Source organism: Oncorhynchus gorbuscha, linkage group LG08 (assembly GCF_021184085.1).
Source record: "Oncorhynchus gorbuscha isolate QuinsamMale2020 ecotype Even-year linkage group LG08, OgorEven_v1.0, whole genome shotgun sequence".
NCBI lineage: Eukaryota > Metazoa > Chordata > Actinopteri > Salmoniformes > Salmonidae > Oncorhynchus > Oncorhynchus gorbuscha.
The window spans coordinates 35,504,857-35,530,499 of NC_060180.1; the positions used below are offsets into that span (position 1 = coordinate 35,504,857).

At 42.1% G+C, this 25,643-nt stretch overlaps 1 protein-coding gene across 1 annotated transcript in view; it reads right to left on the reverse strand.

Annotated features, from left to right (window-relative positions):
- LOC124041544 (serine/threonine-protein kinase tousled-like 1-B) overlaps positions 1–21,568 on the reverse strand; it is a 59,429-nt gene extending 37,861 nt beyond the window's left edge. The window contains exons 1-2 of the mRNA XM_046359256.1: positions 21,334–21,568; positions 10,806–10,895 (exon numbers count right to left, since the gene is read on the reverse strand). The gene's annotated coding sequence lies outside the window, so the exon portion shown is untranslated. The remainder of the gene's footprint in view (positions 1–10,805; positions 10,896–21,333) is intronic.
- Between the last annotated feature and the right edge of the window lie 4,075 nt (positions 21,569–25,643).

Consider the following 25,643-nt stretch of genomic DNA (forward strand, 5'->3'; position numbering starts at 1 on the left):
TAGTATACGGGCCACTCATAAACTGTTAAGGGAATTTTGATCAATGATGACTAATTATGTATACATTTCAATCAGGACTGACTAATCAGAATACTATTGTGTTACTGTACATGTACTAATCAGAATACTATTACGTTACTGTATATGTATGAATTTTCTTTCTTGATCCCAGTACTGAATATAATGTGTGTGAATGTGGTCAAGAGTTAGAACAATGACTGTCTGTTCCTTGGTACAAATGAAATCAGACTGGCTAGAATGCTTATCTACACGAGAAAACCTTGACTCGTAAATTATATTAAATTGGTAGGGAGACGGATGTGGGAAGGCTTGAGATACAGCCTTTGTACTGGAACGGAGATGGCACGGGTTGGGGTTGGAACTAAGGAGGTTATTTTCAGTTTATATAACCTGTGGTAAACTGTATCGTATTCAGTACTCTCGCGAATAACTCTGCTGTTTGACTTTAAGACTGGGCTCTGTCTATTATAGAATAAGTGTCTTACAAAACCTTGTGAATTGACAGTGTTTCATTTTAAATTGGGTATTAAAACAGAGCAATTTAATTCCTTTAACACAAACCCACAGGGTTGAGTCCATTTGAGGTAGTCACAGGTCGACCCATGTCACTACCAGGCACATTCAATTTGAGAAAGGCAGACGTACACATTATAAGTGGCACAATGCTTAACTATTGCATACAACTTTCTAATCCGGTAGGGGAAGCAGACAGACAAGAGGCGTGGGCAATAACTCCCGATGGGGGACATGACAGTGCCAGGACAGTGGGTGCTGGTAAAAAAAAACGTAACAGACATTAGGGACAAAATGGGAAGGTCCTTATCAAGTGTTGCCTTTTACGAGGTCAGCATTGAAAGTCACATCACGATTGATACATGTCGCTCATTGCAAGGTTGTCTCATTGCAACGTTTTCCTGAAAATCGGGACATTCTTACTTAGGGAGATAATTGAAATACACATTTCTTGTAACCAGGACATTTGCTTTTTTCTCCCCTCCGTTACAGGTTATGATAATCTACCATCTAAAGATGTAGCAATATCCCCTGACACAAGGCCTGTACCTGAAACGATACAAGATCACCAGTGAAGTGTTCTTTAGAGACGTCATTAACAAACAGTGGAACGGAAGAAGAATTACTCACTACCCGCAGGCTGTCAGAACATACTCTCAAAAGGACTCTGAATGATTACCTAGCCAATTGGATGATTGAATATTGTCTCGTAGACAGGTTAAAGATGTTTGAAATTATTTGTGTGAGTTTCCTCCTAATACAGGATGTGGTAGGAATCGTAAGGGTCATCACTCCGAGCCTTATGATTGTGGTCAATGTGCCTTTGGTGACTCCTGTGCTGTAACAAACCATGCTCTCTCTATAACGTTATTTAAAATATATTTGGACAGCAAGTAAAATATGCCCTTTGTGTTTTATAGAAATGTAAGGTGTTTAATGTAAATGTTATGCTTACTGCAGTTTTGTACCGTCTAGTTTCATGTTTTCGATAATACATTTGAAGCATATTTATTTTTTAAATGATCGAGGGGGAAGTGTAAGAATATTTAAAGATAAATACACAACGCAGATAACTAAAGATTAATGGAACTAGTTGTTTTTCAGTTCAGAATCTGGGTAGGGGTTCCATCCAGTCCAGGACTCATAGCTACATGTGGCAAGTTCTCATTGGTCCAAATTGTCTATACATTGAGTATGAAACGAGATACTTGGTATTTGGCCCAATTATACTGCAAGGAATTCTAATTGGTCAACCACAGGCTAGGTTTTTGGAATAAACCACATCCTGTCTCTTTGTTCAGTGGAGAAACAACGAGAACAGGGAAGAATTCAAATCTACCATCCACTTTGCAACAACTGATTTATTCTCTTTGAATACAGTGGGGCAAAAAAGTATTTAGTCAGCCACCTATTGTGCAAGTTCTCCCACAAAAAGATGAGCGGCCTGTAATTTATCATAGGTACACTTCAACTATGACAGACAAAATGAGGGGAAAAAATCCAGAAAAATCACATTGTAGGTTTTTTAATGAATTTATTTGCAAATTATGGTAGAAAAATAAGTATTTGGTCACCTACAAACAAGCAAGATTACTGGCTCTCACAGACCTGTAACTTATTTAAGAGGCTCCTCTGTCCCCCCACTCATTACCTGTATTAAATGGCACCTGTTTGAACTTGTTATCAGTATAAAGACACCTGTCCACAACCTCAAACAGTCACACTCCAAACTCCACTATGGCCAAGACCAAAGAGCTGTCAAAGGACACCAGAAACAAAATTGTAGACCTGCACCAGGCTGGGAAGACTGAATCTGCAATAGGTAAGCAGCTCTGTTTGAAGAAATCAACTGTGGGAGCAATTATTAGGAAATGGAAGACATACAAGACCACTGATAATCTCCCTCGATCTGGGGCTCCACGCAAGATCTCACCCCGTGGGGTCAAAATGATCACAAGAACGGTGAGCAAAAATCCCAGAACCACACGGGGGTACCTAGTGAATGACCTGCAGAGAGCTGGGACCAAGGTAACAAAGCCTACCATCAGTAACAAACTACGCCTCCAGGGACTCAAATCCTGCAGTGCCAGACGTACTGGCTTAAGCAGGGGGACACATGTCCAGGCCTGTCTGAAGAGCATTTGGATTATCCAGAAGAACATTGGGAGAATGTCATATGGTCAGATGAAACCAAAATATAACTTTTGGAAAAAAACTCAACTCGTCGTGTTGAGGACAAAGAATGCCGAGTTGCATCCAAAGAACACCATACCTACTGTGAAGCATGGGGGTGGAAACATGCTTTGGGGCTGTTTTTCTGAAAAGGGACTAGGACGACTGATCCATGTAAAGGAAAGAATGAATGGGGCCATGTATCGTGAGATTGAGTGAAAACCTCCATCAGCAAGGGCATTGAAGATGAAACGTGGCTGGGTCTTTCAGCATGACAATGAGCCCGAACACACCGCCCAGGCAACGAAGGAGTGGCTTCGTAAGAAGCATTTCAAGGTCCTGGAGTGGCCTAGCCAGTCTCCAGATCTAAACCCCATAGAAAATCTTTGGAGTTGAAAGTCAGTGTTGCCCAGCAACAGCCCCAAACCGTCACTGCTCTAGGCGATCTACATGGATGAATGGGCCAAAATACAAGCAATACTGTGTGAAAACCTTGTGAAGAATTACAGAAAACGTTTGACCTCTGTCATTGCCAAAGGGTATATAACAAAGTATTGAGATAAACTTTTGTTATTGACCATATACTTATTTTCCACCATAATTTGCAAATAAATTCATTAAAAATCCTACGTCATTTTCTGGATTTTTTTTCTCATTGTCTGTCATAGTTGAAGTGTACCTATGATGAAAATGACAGGCCTCTCATCTTTTTAAGTGGGAGAACTTGCACAATTGGTGGCTGACTACATACTTTTTTTGCCCCACTGTAAATATATTTTTCTTTGGGGTCTGTGTTATTGAAGAATAACATCAACACTTTCTATATGTTGTCTGTCATTCCCCCTCCCCATCTCATCACATAGCAGTAGTGTTACAGGAGTAGAGCAGGGCCAAGGGTGGGTCCCATATGATGTGAAGCACCAGAGCACGATTGTAGTGCCTTTCACCATATTGTTTGTAGTGCCTTTTGTTAGAATAATTCTTGTTGCAGTGCCATAACAGAATAATTCAGTGTGCAGTGGCACTTTTGCATGCCCAATATATTTACCTGAGGGAGTTAGGGGGAGGGTAACCTACCTGAGGGGAGGCTCTATTGTGTTGACAGTCTGGGAAATCATGCAGTCTGCTGTGGGGAAACGCGTCCGACCAGATGTTAAAATAAAACTTACCGTGAGCATACTTCCATGTCCTGGTCTTCTGTGTTGGCGTTGTGTGCTGGTGTTACAAAGTGAAAATGTGGAGTTTCCATGCAACCTCACTTGCGCTGGGCACAATGGAAATGTCACAGAACACCGCAGTTCGCGAGCAGAGTAGAAAAAGGTGTGATATTAATCAAGTTCTTTCATTTTGTGTTATCGAATTCATACAAATATGTACTGCCATTGTAGTAAGATTGGCAATATAAGAAGTCTTCAGACTTAACTTGAATTATTTTCCTTGAAAGAACAACTAGTGGGTTTTGAGTGTTTCTCGTTTATTTGGAAAGCTGATCAACCTGATCTTCAGTCTGAGAGAAATATTCTGAGAGCAGGTTAGTGTTTCCTTCCTCTCTACATAAAAACTGTATAACACAATAGTCTTTTGAAAACTGGTTCAGATATCCCAAAGTCAATAGTGAATGTGAATATTTATGTTGCCGTTAATATATTTCACAGAAGGGTTGGAGCGAGTGGTCGCATCGGCACTTCGCTCCCGCAGGTAGTATAACTTTTTCATTACATTTCATTATATTTCATTATAGCACAACGGTTTGATTTGTCTAATCTTAGCAATTTCTTCTCAGCTAGCTACATAACCGCCTTTGTATCAAAGATAATTGCGTAATTATCGTATTTCACCATCCTAACGTAGTCTTCACTAGCCAGCTAGCTAACGTCCACCGATTAGCTGCACTGGAGAAACTATTACACTCAACTGAACGACTTGATTAGTGTAGTGTTAGCTAGCTACATAGCTGTCTTTGCTGTCTTCGTATCTTCGTATCCAAGATAATTGTGTTGTTTAGGTTTAGAGTGTGTAGTCTTAGAGTGATTATCTTAATTTACCGAGGTTAGCTAGCCAGCTATTTGTCGTCCTTAACGTAGGAGACTCTGCTAGCTAGCCAACGTCTTCTGAATAGACTCAACAACCCGGTCGCATTCACAGGTAGTATCACATTTTCATTTCATTTCATTACAGTACAACGGTTTGATTTGTTTGATCGTAGCTAGCTACATAGCTAGCTACATAGCCGTCTTTGTATCAAGATAACTGTGCAGTCAGAGCGATTTTCTAGGTTAGCTAGCCAGCTATTGTCGTTCTTTTAACGCAACGTAACGTAAACACTACTAGCTAGCCAGCTAGCCCCCGAATAGCAGCACTGCAGAAACTATTACACTCAACGGAACGACTTGATTAGTGTAGTGTCAACAACGCACCCACTGCCAGCTAGCCTACTTCAGCAGTACTGTATCATTTTAATCATTTTAGTCAATAAGATTCTTGCTACGTAGCTTAACTTTCTGAACATTCGAGACGTGTAGTCCACTTGTCATTCCAATCTCCTTTGCATTAGCGTAGCCTCTTCTGTAGCCTGTCAACTATGTGTCTGTTTATCCCTGTTCTCTCCTCTCTGCACAGACCATACAAACGCTCCACACCGCGTGGCCGCGGCCACCCTAATCTGGTGGTCCCAGCGCGCACGACCCACGTGGAGTTCCAGGTCTCCGGTAGCCTCTGGAACTGCCGATCTGCGGTCAACAAGGCAGAGTTCATCTCAGCCTATGCCTCCCTCCAGTCCCTCGACTTCTTGGCACTGACGGAAACATGGATCACCACAGACAACACTGCTACTCCTACTGCTCTCTCTTCGTCCGCCCACGTGTTCTCGCACACCCCGAGAGCTTCTGGTCAGCGGGGTGGTGGCACCGGGATCCTCATCTCTCCCAAGTGGTCATTCTCTTTCTCCCCTTACCCATCTGTCTATCGCCTCCTTTGAATTCCATGCTGTCACAGTTACCAGCCCTTTCAAGCTTAACATCCTTATCATTTATCGCCCTCCAGGTTCCCTCGGAGAGTTCATCAATGAGCTTGATGCCTTGATAAGCTCCTTTCCTGAGGACGGCTCACCTCTCACAGTTCTGGGCGACTTTAACCTCCCCACGTCTACCTTTGACTCATTCCGCTCTGCCTCCTTTCCACTCCTCTCCTCTTTTGACCTCACCCTCTCACCTTCCCCCCCTACTCACAAGGCAGGCAATACGCTCGACCTCATCTTCACTAGATGCTGTTCTTCCACTAACCTCATTGCAACTCCCCTCCAAGTCTCCGACCACTACCTTGTATCCTTTTCCCTCTCGCTCTCATCCAACACCTCCCACACTGCCCCTACTCGGATGGTATCGCGCCGTCCCAACCTTCGCTCTCTCTCCCCCGCTACTCTCTCCTCTTCCATCCTATCTCTTCCCTCCGCTCAAACCTATCTACCGATTCTGCCTCCTCAACCCTCCTCTCCTCCCTCTCTCTCTGCATCCTTTGACTCTCTATGTCCCCTATCCTCCAGGCCGGCTTGGTCCTCCCCTCCCGCTCCATGGCTCGATGACTCATTGCGAGCTCACAGAACAGGGCTCCGGGCAGCCGAGCGGAAATGGAGGAAAACTCGCCTCCCTGCGGACCTGGCATCCTTTCACTCCCTCCTCTCTACATTTTCCTCCTCTGTCTCTGCTGCTAAAGCCACTTTCTACCACGCTAAATTCCAAGCATCTGCCTCTAACCCTAGGAAGCTCTTTGCCACCTTCTCCTCCCTCCTGAATCCTCCTCCCCCCCTCCTCCCTCTCTGCAGATGACTTCGTCAACCATTTTGAAAAGAAGGTTGACGACATCCGATCTTCGTTTGCTAAGTCAAACGACACCGCTGGTTCTGCTCACACTGCACTACCCTGTGCTCTGACCTCTTTCTCCCCTCTCTCTCCAGATGAAATCTCGCGTCTTGTGACGGCCGGCCGCCCAACAACCTGCCCGCTTGACCCTATCCCCTCCTCTCTTCTCCAGACCATTTCCGGAGACCTTCTCCCTTACCTCACCCCGCTCATCAACTCATCCCTGACCGCTGGCTACGTCCCTTCCGTCTTCAAGAGAGCGAGAGTTGCACCCCTTCTGAAAAAACCTACACTCGATCCCTCCGATGTCAACAATTACAGACCAGTATCCCTTCTTTCTTTTCTCTCCAAAACTCTTGAACGTGCCATCCTTGGCCAGCTCTCCCGCTATCTCTCTGAATGACCTTCTTGATCCAAATCAGTCAGGTTTCAAGACTAGTCATTCAACTGAGACTGCTCTCCTCTGTATCACGGAGGCGCTCCGCACTGCTAAAGCTAACTCTCTCCTCTGCTCTCATCCTTCTAGATCTATCGGCTGCCTTCGATACTGTGAACCATCAGATCCTCCTCTCCACCCTCTCAGAGTTGGGCATCTCCGGCGCGGTCCACGCTTGGATTGCGTCCTACCTGACAGGTCGCTCCTACCAGGTGGCGTGGCGAGAATCTGTCTCCTCACCACGCGCTCTCACCACTGGTGTCCCCCAGGGCTCTGTTCTAGGCCCTCTCCTATTCTCGCTATACACCAAGTCACTTGGCTCTGTCATAACCTCACATGGTCTCTCCTATCATTGCTATGCAGACGACACACAACTAATCTTCTCCTTTCCCCCTTCTGATGACCAGGTGGCGAATCGCATCTCTGCATGTCTGGCAGACATATCAGTGTGGATGACGGATCACCACCTCAAGCTGAACCTCGGCAAGACGGAGCTGCTCTTCCTCCCGGGAAGGACTGCCCGTTCCATGATCTCGCCATCACGGTTGACAACTCCATTGTGTCCTCCTCCCAGAGCGCTAAGAACCTTGGCGTGATCCTGGACAACACCCTGTCGTTCTCAACCAACATCAAGGCGGTGGCCCGTTCCTGTAGGTTCATGCTCTACAACATCCGCAGAGTACGACCCTGCCTCACACAGGAAGCGGCGCAGGTCCTAATCCAGGCACTTGTCATCTCCCGTCTGGATTACTGCAACTCGCTGTTGGCTGGGCTCCCTGCCTGTGCCATTAAACCCCTACAACTCATCCAGAACGCCGCAGCCCGTCTGGTGTTCAACCTTCCCAAGTTCTCTCACGTCACCCCGCTCCTCCGTTCTCTCCACTGGCTTCCAGTTGAAGCTCGCATCCGCTACAAGACCATGGTTCTTGCCTACGGAGCTGTGAGGGGAACGGCACCTCAGTACCTCCAGGCTCTGATCAGGCCCTACACCCAAACAAGTGCACTGCGTTCATCCACCTCTGGCCTGCTCGCCTCCCTACCACTGAGGAAGTACAGCTCCCGCTCAGCCCAGTCAAAACTGTTCGCTGCTCTGGCCCCCCAATGGTGGAACAAACTCCCTCACGACGCCAGGACAGCGGAGTCAATCACCACCTTCCGGAGACACCTGAAACCCCACCTCTTTAAGGAATACCTAGGATAGGATAAGTAATCCCTCACCCCCCCCCCCTTTAAGATTTAGATGCACTATTGTAAAGTGACTGTTCCACTGGATGTCATAAGGTGAATGCACCAATTGTAAGTCGCTCTGGATAAGAGCGTCTGCTAAATGACGTAAATGTAAATGTAAAGCCTATTTCAGCAAGTTAACCAAGTGTTTGCCGTCTTAGCTAGCCATGATAATGACGAGCTAATTAGAAGCGTCAGTCAGTGCACTGTAATATCACGCCAACTATTGCTTCTTTAATGAAATATTAAGTGAATGTTATTTTCCTACTACTGTCATGACTCGTGGTCGAGGAGCCAAGGCCTCATATCCAAGGCCTCAGTTTTATGACACCTCACGCCAATCGTAAATCTTATGCATCAGAGAACCCTCTCCTGCTCTCTAGTATCAAGATTGGAATGTCTTTGTTGCAGAGATATTTTGCCACCCAAAAACTAACATCAAGAGTGAACTTTGGAGCAATATTTCTAAGACAGGAATGTTAAAAATGATCAGTGGTGATCTAAGTGTGAATAATCACATCATCCTACTTGTCATTTTGGGACGTTTGTAAAAACTGTATGAACCAAATACTGTAACTTAGGAAGGAAACCCCCTTTGGGTGTTATGTTTCCATACAATATGAAGAATGATACCTATTTTTGTAAAGATAAGAATGTGATTTTTGTTTTCTAACGAGATCATAGTTTTCATGTCTGTTGCACAATAACTAAGCCACTCCCCGAATGAGGTCAGAAGAACATGTCAGTGTGATAGTACTGGCCTTTTCAACCAGAGTGCTTAAAAGGACTGCTAAGAATTAACATGCAGACCAGTAGACGTGAAGGATGAGCTAAACGTTACAAATGGTTGAAACTCCCAGACCACAAAGCGTGCAGCTGTGGCTACACGTTGAAATGGTTGGAAACTGAAACTCAAAACGAGGTGGAGAAATTCACTAGACCAGAACAGTTGACAGTCTGCAGCTGTGTGTGTGTGTAACGTGATCTAGAACTTTGACTATCTACTCAAGAAAAGAGGCAAGAAGTTCCTCAGACAATCATGAGTGCATTTAAGTAGCTGCTCTGAAAACACTCCACTACAAGACCAAGACAACTACGGACATAGTGACCTCTGGTGGACAACCAGAGCCTTACACACATCAAGCCCTTCCCAAAGAAGGGTTGATTGGTTGCAACAGAGATGGACAAAGACATCTACACATAAATACATAACATTTCTTACCCAGATGGGCAGTGGTTCATGTGCAAGGTATTTGATTAATATGAGAATAGTTATACAATGTATCCACGATAAATGTCTTTCTCTAGCTCTTTCCCCAACCCCTCTCCATTTTAAGTGTGTATGTGTACTCTTATTATTTAGTTAGTAAATAAATAATTAAATAAATTTGTGTAGTACTGAATAATCAGAAAGGGCTGGGGTTCTTGCAGATCCAGGAAGGTTACGACTAGTCAGAATTAATGATTAAGTGACTTTTCAATATATAACATATATATCTTCTAGAGTTCATTTCGAGAGCTGGTAACTCAATAAACTTCTTCCGTGGTGCCCCAAATTACAAATGAGTTACATGATTAATTGAATCTGGTAACAATTGAACACAGTAGGTAATGATTCTATAAAACAGCCATCACATTAATGAAAGTTACCTTAAAAGGTTTATATAAAAAGGGTTGAACTTGTGCTCTTTATGGATTGATTTCACTTCACATGGAGGGCACATATCTTTTAAGATATGCGCACCAGTAATGATCTCTCATGTCCTACCTAATCAGTGAACGTGTGGCTGTGACCGTCATCACTGTTTGACATCTTTTACTGCAGGTATGTCTTACTGTATTTTTGTTTTTATCTAAAACACAATGCATTTATACTATACAATCACGTTGTGCATTAAGTCAGAGAGATATTCTGAGAGCAGTGAACGTCCTGTCAATGCCTGTCATCACCGTTTGATAGCTTTTACTGCAGGATGAAGACCAATTCAACCTGAAGTGTGCCTTTCTTCTGGGTGGCTATATGAAGTAGGTTACACTGGAGAACATTGATCCTGTGTTGGATGGAGTAAAAAGGGCTTCACACTAAACTGTATTGAACACATTGTATTGCTAAGACGCTCAAACGTAACTTAATAGCGACACAGGATGAACTGTATAACTCATGCTCGCCCTGACCGGTAAGTTGCCCCTCACTATAGCTGTACTTCTCCACATGGCCAGACTTAGTGGTCTTCTCCCCTTTAAAATGCTCTTATGCTCATCCTTGAAAAATGACATAAGGTCTGAAATAGACACCAAAGTCGAGATACTGTACAAACAATTATCTAGGCTAAATAATACAAAATAATTTTTTGATCTACTGCTCTGCTGGTGACGGAAGAAGTTCAACACTATTCTATTATTTTTCAATACAACACATAGATTCATCTTGGATTGGGCACAAGTCTCTGATTGCGCTGTTGAACGGTATCTGACGGTGTCGGCCTAGAGGGGATGTGCAGGAGCTTCCTGCAGGACTTTGCAGTCTTTCGGAGGTCAAATTCAGAGTAAATTGAGGCGAATATATTGATAAAACTCACCTTGTCTGAGAGAGAATTACATGGTTTTATACTGTGGGGCTCTATGGTGGCATCCAGCTCCACCAGGCTCCAAGGAATCAGATGAGAAACCTGCAGAGATTAACAAAAGAAAATGTTACCTGCATGTCTGTAAATGACATCAATAGAGCTGTTTTTTAAAAATGAGTCAAAATTATAATCAATAATAAGGAGAGTCAAGGTCAATCAGGATATTACTATATTCAAAACGTATTAATAAGGAGCAGGTCACACCACACACACACACGTGAATAGAGTGAATGCTCTGCAATAATGAGGCTGGTCGACCCAACACTCTTGGGTGTTGGGCTGAGAGCTCTGACATAAAGAATAGAAAGATATTTTATAGTAAAGATACACCCTCTTAGTTTACATGACAAACAGCAGATGTGTGGAATGGGTCAAAAGGTTAGGATTTGTATGAAAGAAATTAATCATTCACAGCAGACAGTATCTTCTGTAAAGACTTCTCATGCATGGAAACAAGGGTTTGGCCCCCAAGACGAGGTTCTTCTTATCAGTTACTCAGATCTTGTCCCTGGTACCTTACAGACACCAATTTAGTCTATGAAATGCATGTTGTCAGACCGGGGACATCTCACATGCACCACTAATCATAGAATGTGGCTGGTTTTACACATGTAGACAACCACATGAGGAATTAAACTTAATTTAAGCATAAAAAACTTCCTTGCACTATTTTATCATTGTACATGACCATCCGTTGGTTCATTTAGTTTTCAACCTTACCATAAATTACCCTTCAAATATATAAATATATTTATCAGTACGAAACAAAATCATGTTCATACTGAGACTACTATACAATAGGTCAACATGGTGGAAATTATTATTTCCATTCCTAAAGCATCATCTGTAGAAACTAAAATTGTCATATCTTGGACAAATCCAGGTAGACTAACGGTTTAAGTAAAATGTTTTCTGTTTAGTGCCTAATGAACATGACCCAGTATAAGCATTATGATCCCACTATTTATAAGGCAAGGCCTATGTCCCATTTGCATAAAACTGCTATAGTTCCTGAGTATTATCATTAAATGTAATTTGGTCATGGATACACACTACCGTTCAAAAGTTTGGAGTCACTTAGAAATTCTTGTTTTTGAAAGAAAATCCATTTTGTCAATTAAAATAACATCAGATTGATCAGAAATACAATGTAGACATTGTTAATGTTGTAAATGACTATTGTAGCTGGAAATGGCAGATTTTTTAATGGAATATCTACATAGGCGTACAGAGGCCCATTATCAGCAACCATCACTCTTGTGTTCCAATGGCACATTGTGTTAGCTATTCCAAGTTGATCATTGTAAAAGGCTAATTGATCATTAGAAAACCCTTTTGCAGTTATGTTAGCACAGCTGAAAACGGTTGTCCTGGTTAAAGAAGCAATAAAGCTGGCCGCCTTTAGTTGAGTAAATCAAATCAAATGTTAGTCACATACACATGGTTAGCAGATGTTAATGCGAGTGTAGCGAAATGCTTGTGCTTCTAGTTCCGACAATGCAGTAATAACCAACAAGTAATCTAGCTAACAATTCCAAAACTACTACCTTAGACACAAGTGTAATGGGATAAAGAATATGTACATAAAGATATGAATGAGTTATGGTACAGAGCAGCATAGGCAAGATACAGTAGATGGTATAGAGTACAGTATATACATATGAGATGAGTATGTAAACAAAGTGGCTAGTGATGTATTACATAAAGATGCAGTAGATGATGTATACGTATATACTGTATACATATGAGATGAATAATGTAGGGTATGTAAACATTATATTAGGTAGCATTGTTTAAAGTGGCTAGTGATATTTTACATCATTTCCCATCAATTCCCATTATTAAAGTGGCTGGAGTTGAGTCAGTGTGTTGGCAGCAGCCACTCATTGTTAGTGGTGGCTGTTTAACAGTCTGATGGCCTCGAGATTGAAAAACAGCTTCTGTCTCTCGGTCCCAGCTTTGATGCACTTGTACTGACCTCGCCTTCTGGATGATAGCAGGGTGAACAGGCAGTGGCTCGGGTGGTTGTTGTCCTTGATCTTTATGGCCTTCCTGTGACATCGGGTGGTGTAGGTGTCTTGGAGGGCAGGTAGTTTGCCCCCGGTGATGAGTTGTGCAGACCTCACTACCCTCTGGAGAGCCTTACGGTTGTGGGCGGGGCAGTTGCCGTACCAGGCGGTGATACAGCCCGACAGGATGCTCTCGATTGTGCGTCTGTAGAAGTTTGTGAGTGCTTTTGGTTACAAGCCGAATTTCTTCAGCCTCCTGAGGTTGAAGAGGCGCTGCTGCGCCTTTTCACAATGCTGTCTGTGTGGGTGGACCAATTCAGTTTGTCTGTGATGTGTATGCCGAGGAACTTAGAACTAGCTACCCTCTCCACTACTGTTCCATCGATATGGATAGGGGGGTGTTCCCTCTGCTGTTTCCTGAAGTCCACAATCATCTCCTTAGTTTTGTTGACGTTGAGTATGAGGTTATTTTCCTGACAACACACTCAGAGGGCCCTCACCTCCTCCCTGTAGGCCGTCTCGTCGTTGTTGGTAATCAAGCCTACCACTGTTGTGTCGTCCGCAAACTTGATGATTGAGTTGGAGGCATGCGTGGCCACGCAGTCGTGGGTGAACAGGGAGTACAGGAGAGGGCTCAGAACGCACCCTTGTGGGGCCCCAGTGTTGAGGATCAGCGGGATGGAGATGTTGCCTACCCTCACCACCTGGGGGTGGCCTGTCAGGAAGTCCAGTACTCGGTTGCACAGGGCGGGGTCAAGACCCAGGGTCTCGACCTTGATGACGAGCTTGGAGGGCACAATGGTGTTAAATGCCAAGCTGTAGTCGATGAACAGCATTCTCACATAGGTATTCCTCTTGTCCAGATGGGTTAGGGCAGTGTGCAGTGTGGTTGAGATTGCATCGTCTGTGGACCTATTTGGGCGGTAAGCAAATTGGAGTGGGTCTAGGGTGTCAGGTAGGGTGGAGGTGATATGGTCCTTGACTAGTCTCTCAAAGCACTTCATGATGACGGAAGTGAGTGCTACGGGGCGGTAGTTGTTTAGCTCAGTTACCTTATCTTTCTTGGGAACAGGAACAATGGTGGCCCTCTTGAAGCATGTGGGAACAACAGACTGGGATAGGGATTGATTGAATATGTCCGTAAACACACCAGCCAGCTGGTCTGCGCCTGCTCTGAGGGCGCGGCTGGGGATGCCGTCTGGGCCTGCAGCCTTGCGAGGGTTGACACGTTTAAATGTTTTCCTCATGTCGGCTGCAGTGAAGGAGAGGCCGCATGTTTTGGTTGCGGGCCGTGTCAGTGGCACTGTATTGTCCTCAAAGCAGGCAAAAGTGATTTAGTCTGCCTGGGAGCAAGACATCTTGGTCCGTGACGGGGCTGGTTTTCTTTTTGTAATCCGTGATTGACTGTAGACCCTGCCACATACCTCGTGTCTGAGCCGTTGAATTGAGATTCTACTTTGTCTGGAGCATCAGCGTTTGTGGGTTCGATTACAGGCTACAAAATGGCCAAAAACAGAACTTTCTTCTGAAACTCAGTCTATTTTTGTTCTGAGAGAAGGCTATTCTATGCGAGAAACTGCCAAGAAACTGAAGATCTCGTACAATGATGTGTACTACTCCCTTCACAGAACAGCCAAACTGGCTCTAGCCAGAATAGAAGGAGTGGGAGGCCCCGGGGCATAACTGAGCAAGAGGCCAAGTACATTAGTGTCTAGTTTGAGAAACAGACACCTCACAAGTCCTCAACTGGCAGCTTTATTAAATAGCACCTGCAAAACACCTGTCTCAATGTCAACAGTGAAGAGGCAACTCCGGGATGTGGCCTTCTAGGCAGAGTTGCAAATAAAAAGCCATCTCAGACTGGCCAATAAAAAGAAAAGATTAAGATTGTTCTTTTGCCAGACACTGGACAGAAGAACTCCCCAATTTAGAATTACATTCTTCAGCGATTCACATTGGTCCTATCACTCAAAGTTAAAACCCTTAATTTAGCACATGTCACTGACAGACTGTAAATTTATATTACCATACAGCATAATTATCCATAATTCTAGTATTAACGTTCTCATCAAGGTTATAATTACAGATCAGTATCTTAATGCATTCTTAGTCTAAATTACTATGAATGTAGCAGTGTGTAGAATGCCACAATCAACCTGATACCCCAAAATATATATATATATATTTTTTTTGATAAATTATGGGCCCAGTTGACCAATCATCTCCTTCCCGGCACTCAATCTTTTCTTAATTTTCTTCAGATAGCTCAAAGTGGATGGCCCATGATAAGTACCAATTTCAATGTCTCCCCTGGGCCGCCACCAACTTTACCACCTATTATGTCTTGTTCATTTGCCAACCAGTGTCGTGTCTTTGGCTATGAGGGATTAAGTGATGACATGCTATTCTATAAAATAATTAATATTACCTGATTGAGCTAATCATGTAAATGTAATTAACTAGAGAGTCGGGCACCACTAAATAATATTTAATAGAGCGGTTATCTTGCCGAATAAACTGTTAAAGACCTAGTAATATTTTACATCAATAGCAGTCAATATTAATCGTCATCTTAATTCAGTCACATCTGAAAGTTGTAAATTCTTTGTTAGCTGCACGAACCCTGGCTAACAAGTTGACAGCAATACAAAAATTGGGTTTAATTATTTACTTACTAAATACCTAACTAATCACACACCTAATTAAATCCTAACTTGATTAGAAATTATGTCATAAAGGAAAACATCCCTAGCGGGCAGAACAGATATGACAGCTTGTTAAACAAAAGAAAAGGGGCTGGGTTTGAGTGAAAGAGCGGGAAGACTGAGGAACAAAGGGAAGAAGCTGCGCTATTGTAAATACAGCATCTTATGGATTCTAAATTACCACCCATTTGGAAAAGGATATGCAATAAATATTTACTCTGAGCTGCGCTTTGGTAGGTTGGTGGTAGATTGAAGGCAGTGTTGCCCAACCGAGTCCTTTGAAGAATGTCTCTGGTTGTCAATTGAATACGTTGTAGTAACGTCGTTGGGTGATAGACGGGATACTCTGTTCCTTCCTAACCCTCGTTTGCATCTGCTGTTGCTAACTCAAAGGCTAGGAGGCATCACTTGGGTAGTGAATAAGAGTTCAAAGTTCATACCATTCGCAACCAAAGCTCACGCTGATGTTGGCTTTGTTCTGTAGTTATTATCTGAACCATTCTGACATCGGACAGTCGTCCTCACGTTCTCGGAACAGGAGGTTATATTGTCGTCAAGGGCTTATATAGGAAGGGAGAAGAGGGCGTGTTTGAAAAGTTTTATAGCCCATGTCCCTTCACAGGGGCGGGCTACTGATAGGGCTCTGCTCAGTCTTATGAAAACCCAAATCTTACATTTAGAAGCTAAAATTACATTTCATCCCATCACGAATAATTTAATATTCAAACATTTAAATTGAACAACAATTCCATGTGAATCCGATAAACTCTACAGTGGAAAGTCTACACATCAGTTACGTCATCTTATCAGTGATGAGAATGTCTCAGATGACAACCGAACTGACATCATATTCATTAAGTACCACCGCATATGTTCAATTGTTGGGATTACAGAATATAGTTAGAAGTGGTGCAAGACAGGGCCGTATTGAACGCCATTTTTTCAGCCGGTTAGAAGGGTTGAGGTTCACAATGTTCTTGGCTGAATTATCTGTACTCACCTTCACCATAACCTCGAGAGAAGACAGATCAGAACAGTTCAGTGCATTTCTGAGTCAGGAAATCCAGACAAGCATTGACTATGACAAATGATTACTTTAACCAATGTTCTTGATACAAAATCCTAAAACAAAAAAAACAAAGAAAACAACACTCCTTCATATATCACCCGATACACATTGAATATATCATTCAATGTGTGTAAAACTTACATCCCAAAACCCTCAGCGGACTGGTAATTCCCCCATTTTGACACGACAATTAATGTGTAAAGAAAACCTGGTCAAATAAAAAAATTAAAATACCAAATCGAATTAGAACTATCACTACCCTCAATAACACCGTAAAAAAAACAGTTTACCCCATAGGAACAGCCGTAGGAAATTAGACTTGAGACAACCTCACCTTATTCAAGGGCAACGCCCTCTTTCTCCCGTGGTCCAAATCACAAATAGGGATATGAACTATAAACTTCATAATTATCAGTATTACATATTACCTTTAAATCACCCAATATCTTTCAGCTTTCCAGTGAGGGCTGTCACACCCTGATCTGTTTCACCATTTTGTGCTCGTCTCCACCCCCTTCCAGGTGTCACCCATCTTCCTCATCATCTCCAGTGTATCTATACCGGTGTCCTGTTTGTTGCCAGTTCATCTTGTCAGGTCTTACCAGCTTGTTTTCCGTCTCCCTGCTTTCTCAAGTTCTGTTTCCTAGTTTCCCCGGTTCTGATCATCCTGCCTACCCTGACCCCAAACCTGCCTGCCATTCTGTACCTGCTTGACTGACCCATTTATGAACCTCTGCCTGTCCTGACCTGAGCCTGCCTGCTGTTCTGTACCTTATCGACTCTGCCCTGGATCTGCCTGCCTTTGACCTATACTTTTCCTGCCCTCTATTTGGATCAAGAAATATCTATGATTCTAGCTGTCTGCGTCTTATCCTGAATTCTGATAGAGGGCGATCAATCAACAGTAGAAAGTCAGGACAAAGGTCCTTCAAATAAGTGTTTATTTCTATATTAGACTAATTATTTAAAAACAGTCAAACATTCCATATCCCAGGTTTACAGTAATTTCTCAGTATTTTATCAAAATAATTCACGTGTTTAATTTAAACTCCGAAAATAAAAACATTAAGATAACTGCTCTAACCAGTGAAAAACCCACTAAAACCAAATGAAATAGACCACTCACAATATGGCCATCAGACATGGTACTAACTTTTTATGGTATAGGGGACACTTGCGTCCCACTTGGCCAAAAGCCAGGGAAAATGCCGCACGGCAAATTAAAATAAAATGATATAAAAATAAAATTCATTAAATCACACATGTAAGATACTAAATTAAAGCTAGACTCATGAATCCAGCCAACATGTCAGATTTTAAGGCGGCTTTTCGGCGAAAGCATAATAAGCTATTATCTGATCATAGCACAGCAGTAAACAAAGAGAGTAGAATATTTCAACCCTGCAGGCGCTACACAAAACATGCCTTACCTTTGACGAGCTTCTTTTGTTGGCACTCCAATATGTCCCATAAACATCACAATTGGTCCTTTTGTTCAATTAATTCCATCCATACATATCCAAAATGTCCATTTACTTGGCGCGTTTGATCCAGAAAAAAAACAGCTTCCAAATTGCGCAAAGTCACTACAAAATATTTAAAACTTCTTTTGTAATACAACTTTCGGTATTTTTAAATAATAATCGATCAAATCGAAGACGGGTCTGTTTTCAATAGAGGACGAGAGTAAAATAACGCTACTTTAAGTCTTGCGCAACTCTGTTACCCATTTCCTACTGGGAGTGCAGCTAGACAACTGCTTATCATGGTCATCTCAAATAACTCATCTATGTAAAAAAATATATTAACAGCATGCATAATCAGAAGGATAGCTAAATATTTACTAGGGGAAATCCTTCAGCAAATAACACAGGCATTGGTTGAGAGTCAAGTGAACTACTGTTCGGTGGTCTGGGGAAATGCATCATCAAGTGAAGTTAGGAGTCTGCAGAATGCACAGAATAAAGCAGCAAGGATTGTTTTAAGGTGGAGATATGGTTATTCTGTTGCAGTCATGGGTTGTTTTAAGGTGGAGATATAGTTCTTCTGTTCATGGGTTGTTTTTTTAGTTCTTCTGTTGCAGTCTGGAGATATAGGTTCTTCTGTTGCAGTCATGGGTTGTTTTAAGGTGGAGATATAGTTCTTCTGTTGCAGTCATGGGTTGTTTTAAGCTGGAGATATGGTTCTTCTGTTGCAGTCATGCGCAGTGTTCTTGGTTGGTCATCAAGCGACAAGATAATTGAAAAAACATGCTCATCTTATAATATACATCATTTAAAACGGCCAAGTTCTATTCACAATGGTATTCAGTTGGTAAGAGACAGACATAACGTAAATACTAGGAATAGATTGTCCACCATCTATGAGTTATCCAGACAGAAAAAAGAAATGGGCAAAAGAACATTTCGATTTAGAGCAATAAAGGAATTGAATAAATTAACTGAGCAAACTAGAAACCTTTCAATATATAAGTTTAAACATTATTTAAAAACCATTTAAATATAGTATATAGAAATGTTGTGGGACTATAGTAGATTAAGAATCAATATTATTTTAGATTGAGTATTTATTGGGTCATTATGCTAGTGTATCATGTATGTTTGTAATAGTGTGTTATGTGAAAGTGTATTTGTATTATAAATTGTATTATAATGTTAAGGACTCTTGGAAGATTAGTTCAAATGGGGACTAAAAGAGATCCCAATAAAATCAAAATTAAATCCTAGATGGCCGTACTTCATTGCACAAAGGAATAACCTCAACCAAATTCCAAAGACTGGTGACATCCAGTGGATGCAGAAGGAACTGAAAAACAGTGACTAAGAAATATAGTTTCCCAAGGAGAACTCACTGAACAGACAGAGACCTTAAAAAAAAGACATTCTGAATGGTTAGTCCTCAGGGTTTTGCCTGCTACACATGTACTGTTATACTCACATACATGATTCAAACAGTTTTAGAAACTTCAGTGTTTTCTATCCAAATCTACTACTAATGCACACATCTTATATTCTTGGAATGAGTAGCAGGAAGTTGAAATTGGGCACGCTATTTATTCAAAAGTGAAAATGCTGCCCCCTATACCTTAAGTTAAAAACGCTAACAAATATTCGTAACAGGTGTGGTGTTGTGGGAATTTGCAAACCGAGTGGTAGACTTAAATCAGAGTAAACAAACCCACCTAAAGTAAACAAACCCAGAACCCCTTTCCGGTAATCTTATCATCGCAAACCGTTGCAGTGATTTAGTACAAATAACCGTTTACCAAATCTAGAACCTTCAAAAAGTTGGTGCTGTCTCATCAGCGTAATAGTCAAAACTGCAATCCACTTCCAATTACTTGACACTGTTCCACATAATGGAAACAGATTACTATTTGAGAATACATGAACTGGTGAACTTAATAAATCACTGGTGTTACCAAAACTATAGAATTGAGTATTAACAATTAGAAATTGTCAAAGAACATCTCCGCATTCAACTTAGTCATATCTCTACACCAAACTTAACCCACTTCGTCCCTTAGTCCGCTAAATTTCAGCGAGCACCAGTCGCGTACACCCACAGACTAACATGGAAATTCTTCTATTCTTACCAGTATATGTTAAGGTTAAAAACAAATTTGACAACTTTCTCTTCCCTGTCTGCTTAACTTATTAAATGTATATTTTAATATTAACACACAATACATCCAAATAGTTCACAATACTATAACCTCTTTCTGCCCGCAACTTGCTGTTGTAGCCTTGTGTTATCATGCAATAATTAATACCCATGTTTAGTTATCAATTAAGATCATGGTCACAGCTCTATCGCAATTGCCTATCCGTTATTATTATAAATGCATTAGATTTAGGTAACAGTCGCTTCTTATTAGACCGCAGGTAATAAAACAAACACTGGGTGTTGCTGACAAGTATATATTTTCAATTCATATCCATAGTATTAATATTCAATTTAGTGATTGAAGTTAACAAAATTCTCAGTCGGTTTCTCCATTAATGTTGAATAACTGAGTGTTTCAATTTGAACTAAGCAAGCTTCTAAAACGTCCAGTTGAAATCTTTAAAAAAAAACTGGCTTTTATATCTAAGCAAAACATACCAATAGTTGAATTACAATCAGATTTTAGTCAGTAACATAGAACCTATGCCTATTGAAATGACAAGTAAATCCCACAAATAACCCAATTAGAATAGTTTGAATTCTTAACATCTGGCACATAAAAACGACACAATTAACAGAAAGGCCTTAAAATTCATCCAAGTGTTTCTTTGCAAAGATTAATTTGGCTATGTACCACGTTACAAGTTACGTTGAGATTCCATCTTAAGTCGCTGTAACTGTGTGGAAATAGGGTTTAATCAATAAATATAGCAACTCCTCTTATACTGCAAAAAGAAAAATCCCATAAGCATTTTATAGTTACACCGGTTAGGGTAAGTCAATTTCCCATACTTTAACCAAAAGTGGACATACGCCAATCAATCTCCATCTTTTAAAAACAGACCACTCTGAACCTCAGAATACTTTGTACACCCTTTACACATGTCTACGTATGGGTGCGCAAGTTGGTATATTATCATTATTCGTTACATTATGACTTCAAATATGATTATACACACACACATACAATTTGTCACATTGTCATATATTCACAGAATCAACATATAACGTTAGAAATCTTAGGTACTCACATCCACCACTCCATGTACTCTCCATCGCTGGAAAGCAGCTCTTCAAACATACTCCAAGCAGGAGCAAAAAAATGTTGGTTTCCCGGACACTGCCCAGCCGGTCATGTGAATAATGCTCCACACGTATCCTCATGTAACGGCTGTTGGAAGGAGTGGAGGACCAAGGTGCAACATGGTAAGTATTCATAATACATTTAATAAATACAAGAACAAAAACAACCCACGAACAGTTCCACAAGGTACAAAACAGAAAACAACTACCCACAAACACAGGTGGGAACAGGCTAACTAAGTATGGTACTCAATCAGAGACAACGACTGACAGCTGCCTCTGATTGGGAACCATACCAGGCCATACACATAGAAATACAACACACAGAACAAAACATAGAATGAAAAACATAGAATGCCCACCCCAACTCACACCCTGACCAAACCAAAATAGAGACATAAAAAGGAACTAAGGTCAGGACGTGACACCTCAATGGTTTTCTAGACTTCCAGAAATTATAGACTAGCTGCTACTATCTAAAATAACATCCCACGCTCAATACCACCCTGTGATATTCTATGATGGGCAGTGATGGACAGATCCCCAAGATAACGTTATATCGAAACTTATTAACCCAATTTAAATCAGCTTATTATACATATTTCTATATGTTATTATCCAAACTTCAGATGAACACTTATTTCTACACTCACACAACTCTCATATTACATTCACAAACACAGGACACACAGGGGAATGAGACAAACAAGAGGAAAACCGGTTAACGCTTTTTTGTGATTTCAATCCCTGTCTATATGAGCAGGGAAACCCATACCAAAACATTTCCTAATTGGTGGTCGTAAAATGGGGTGTAGTCTCCACACTAGGATATTGCCTACTGCGATTACTGTGGTATAGATTCTCTTATGTCTATCGAAATGTGCAGAACTACCAACAGAGTACCCATGTCTTCTATCTAATTGCATAACACCCAAAAATCCAATCTTTCCTCGTATATTTGACCTCCACCTCAGGTGAAGTACCAGGAATAACCAAAAACTCACAATAGCATAAAAAAATAGTAACCCAGGGCATACCTTTTTACCTCATTTATCAAAACATTTCATCAAAACATTGCATGTTATAATTTGAACTTCACCAAGCCAGGTGCCCTTGTAAGGCGTCACGCTTTAGTCCCTTGCTCTACACATTAACCTCACCAGTCCTACTGTGATCAACCCAGTATCACGGATCTGGACTTTTGGTTGCCCGTAACTGGCTAATTAACAATTATGCCCAAGGATACCTCACTTAAGAACACTCTTATCAACTCAACTCAGTCCTGCTAGTCACCTCAGCTGTGGCCCTCTGAGGAAGACCTCGCTCTGAGCATAACCTCAAAAGGGGCTTCTTAACCTATTGGTAGATTGTCCAAGCTCAACTCTCTCAGTACTATGTTCGGGATCTGGCATCCACCGGCGCCCACTTCCTCTCAGATCTTAGGCGGGCCCAGCTGCTCTTTCATGATTGTGGTTTCCCTGAGATCCCAATTTCAGATCCCCTGTGCACAGTTTATCTTGATCTTCAGGAGCAGTCAACAGGTGAAGTTGAAAATCCCATCCTCGTCGCCAAAAATGTAGTTGAGATTCTAATCAATAATGAGGAGAGACAAGATCAATCACCAATCAGGATATTACTTTATTCAAAACATATTAATAATGAGCAGGTCACACCACACACACAAGTGAATAGAGTGAGTGCTCTGCAATAATGTGGCTGGTCGAGTTGGGCTGAGAGCTCTGACATACAAAGAATTGAAAGACATTTTATAGTAAAGATACACCCTCTTAGTCTACATGACAAACAGCAGATGTGTGGAATGGGTCAGAAGGTTAGGATTTGTATGAAAGAAATGAATAATTCACAGCAATAAATAATACATAATAATAAATAAATACAAATATATATATATTTTTTGTAGTTATTTATTATTTAAAAAAAATGTGAATCACTTTTTTATTTGGCATACCCCAAACGGCCAGGGGTATGCGTACCCCAGTTTGGGAATTCCTGCATGAGACAATTGTTTGGCGGGTGCTAATGTGAAACATTGCATTTAATGAAAATGTTCATGTGGAACGAATGGTCCGTCTTTAGTGTTTCCCAGGAAGTACAATAACTACAGCACCACCTTCGCCTATTCCTGATCCGTTCAAATAATCAATGAAGAGAACCCAAAACCAGGAACTACTCTAGCTCGTAATCACATAATTCTACATGACCCTTTTGACAGATCCTCACCATTTACACGTGAATCCGTCCATGAGAGATTAGACTAGGCCTACTGCTGAAATGCGCTGAATGAATTGAGGATCATGATAACGCTTCGAATTTAAGAACGGCCTGTTTCACAATTCACAACCATGTCATTGGCAATCAAAGTTAGTTGATCATTACTAAATGTCCGTTTGACTTGCTGTGAAATCTTTACAATGTGTCGCAGCGACAATCTTATTTTGGGAGAACCCTGGAATAGTGACCATATCTTGGTTTTAAACCTTTAAATGGGTACTTCTGATTTTTGCGGTTATTCCCGGGACTCTCTGGATAAATATATTAATTATTCCCGCTATTGAAACTTGGTTGGTTTTGGGGAAAATATGAATCCCTATTTCCCACCTCACTTTAGCTGAGATGGGTAGAAAGGTTCTCTCTACAAGACAATATGTATCCCATGTACAGTCTATTACAGTGTATTGCATCAGGGGCTAAGGAAGGGGTGGAGAATGAAGTGCCTCTGGGTATGTACGACACAATCCTCCTCCGAAACTATACATATTTGGTTTGTAGAGACCCTATTGTGTCACACACTGAGCTGTTTCACGTGTCTTGTGCTTGTCTCCACCCCACTCCAGGTGTTGCCCATTTCCCCCATTACCCCTGTGCATTTATACCTGTGTTCTCTGTTTGTCTGTTGCCAGTTCGTCTTGTCTCGTCAAGCCTACCAGCGTTTTTACCATACTCCTGTTTTTTCTCTCTCGCCCCTGTTTTCTAGTTTCCCCGGTTTTTACCATTCTGCCTGCCCTGACCCTGCCAGTCGTTCTGTACCTTGGGACACTGCCCTGGATTACTGACCTTTGCCTGCCCTGACCCTGAGCCTGCCTGCCGTTCTGTAACTTTCGGACTCTGCTCTGGATTACTGACCTCTGCCTGCCCTTGACCTGTCATTTGCCTGCCCCCTGTTTTTGTAATATACTTGTGTTACTTCCGAACTGTCTGCATCTGGGTCTTATTCTGAGGTCTGATACTTAAGTAGTGCTTTAAAGTTGTCATGCAGGTGAAAGAGGACCCAAAAGCGACTTGGCGAAAACAGAGTCTTTAATCCAGTAAAGTAAATACAAACAAAAAACACAACTTTCACTCGAAATGACGAGGACAAACTGGAGACTCGATCTTGAACAGCAGGTGAACAGCAGGTTGCCTCGGGAAGGCACTTGAACCAGACAGACTCAGACACCTGCTCACCACGCAGCATCTGAGGAAAACACGACACGACAGGGCGATACACAAACACAGCACGGTGAATTCTAGACAAGGAACCGACAGGACAGGAACGGAACACAAAGGAAGAAATAGGGACTCTAATCAGGGGAAAGGATCGGGAACAGGTGTGGGAAGACTAAATGATTGATTAGGGGAATAGGAACAGCTGGGAGCAGGAACGGAACGATAGAGAGAAGAGAGAGCGAGAGAGTGAGAGAGGGAGGGGGAGAGAGAGGGATAGAAAGAGGGAAAGAACCTAATAAGACCAGCAGAGGGAAACGAATAGAATGGGAAGCACAGGGACAAGACAAGATAATAAATGACAAAACATGACAGTACCCCCCACTCACCGAGCGCCTCCTGGCGCACTCGAGGAGGAATCCTGGCGGCAACGGAGGAAATCATCAATGAGTGAACGGTCCAGCACGTCCCGAGACGGAACCCATCTCCTCTCCTCAGGACCGTAACCCTCCCAATCCACTAAGTATTGGTGACCCCGTCCCCGAGAACGCATGTCCATGATCTTATGTACCTTGTAAATAGGTGCGCTCTCGACAAGGACGGGGGAGGGGGAGGGAAGACGAACGGGGTGCGAAGAAAGGGCTTAACACAGGAGACATGGAAGACAGGATGGACGCGACGAAGATGTCGCGGAAGAAGCAGTCGCACAGCGACAGGATTGACGACCTGGGAGACACGGAACGGACCAATGAACCGCGGAGTCAACTTACGAGAAGCTGTCGTAAGAGGAAGGTTGCGAGTGGAAAGCCACACT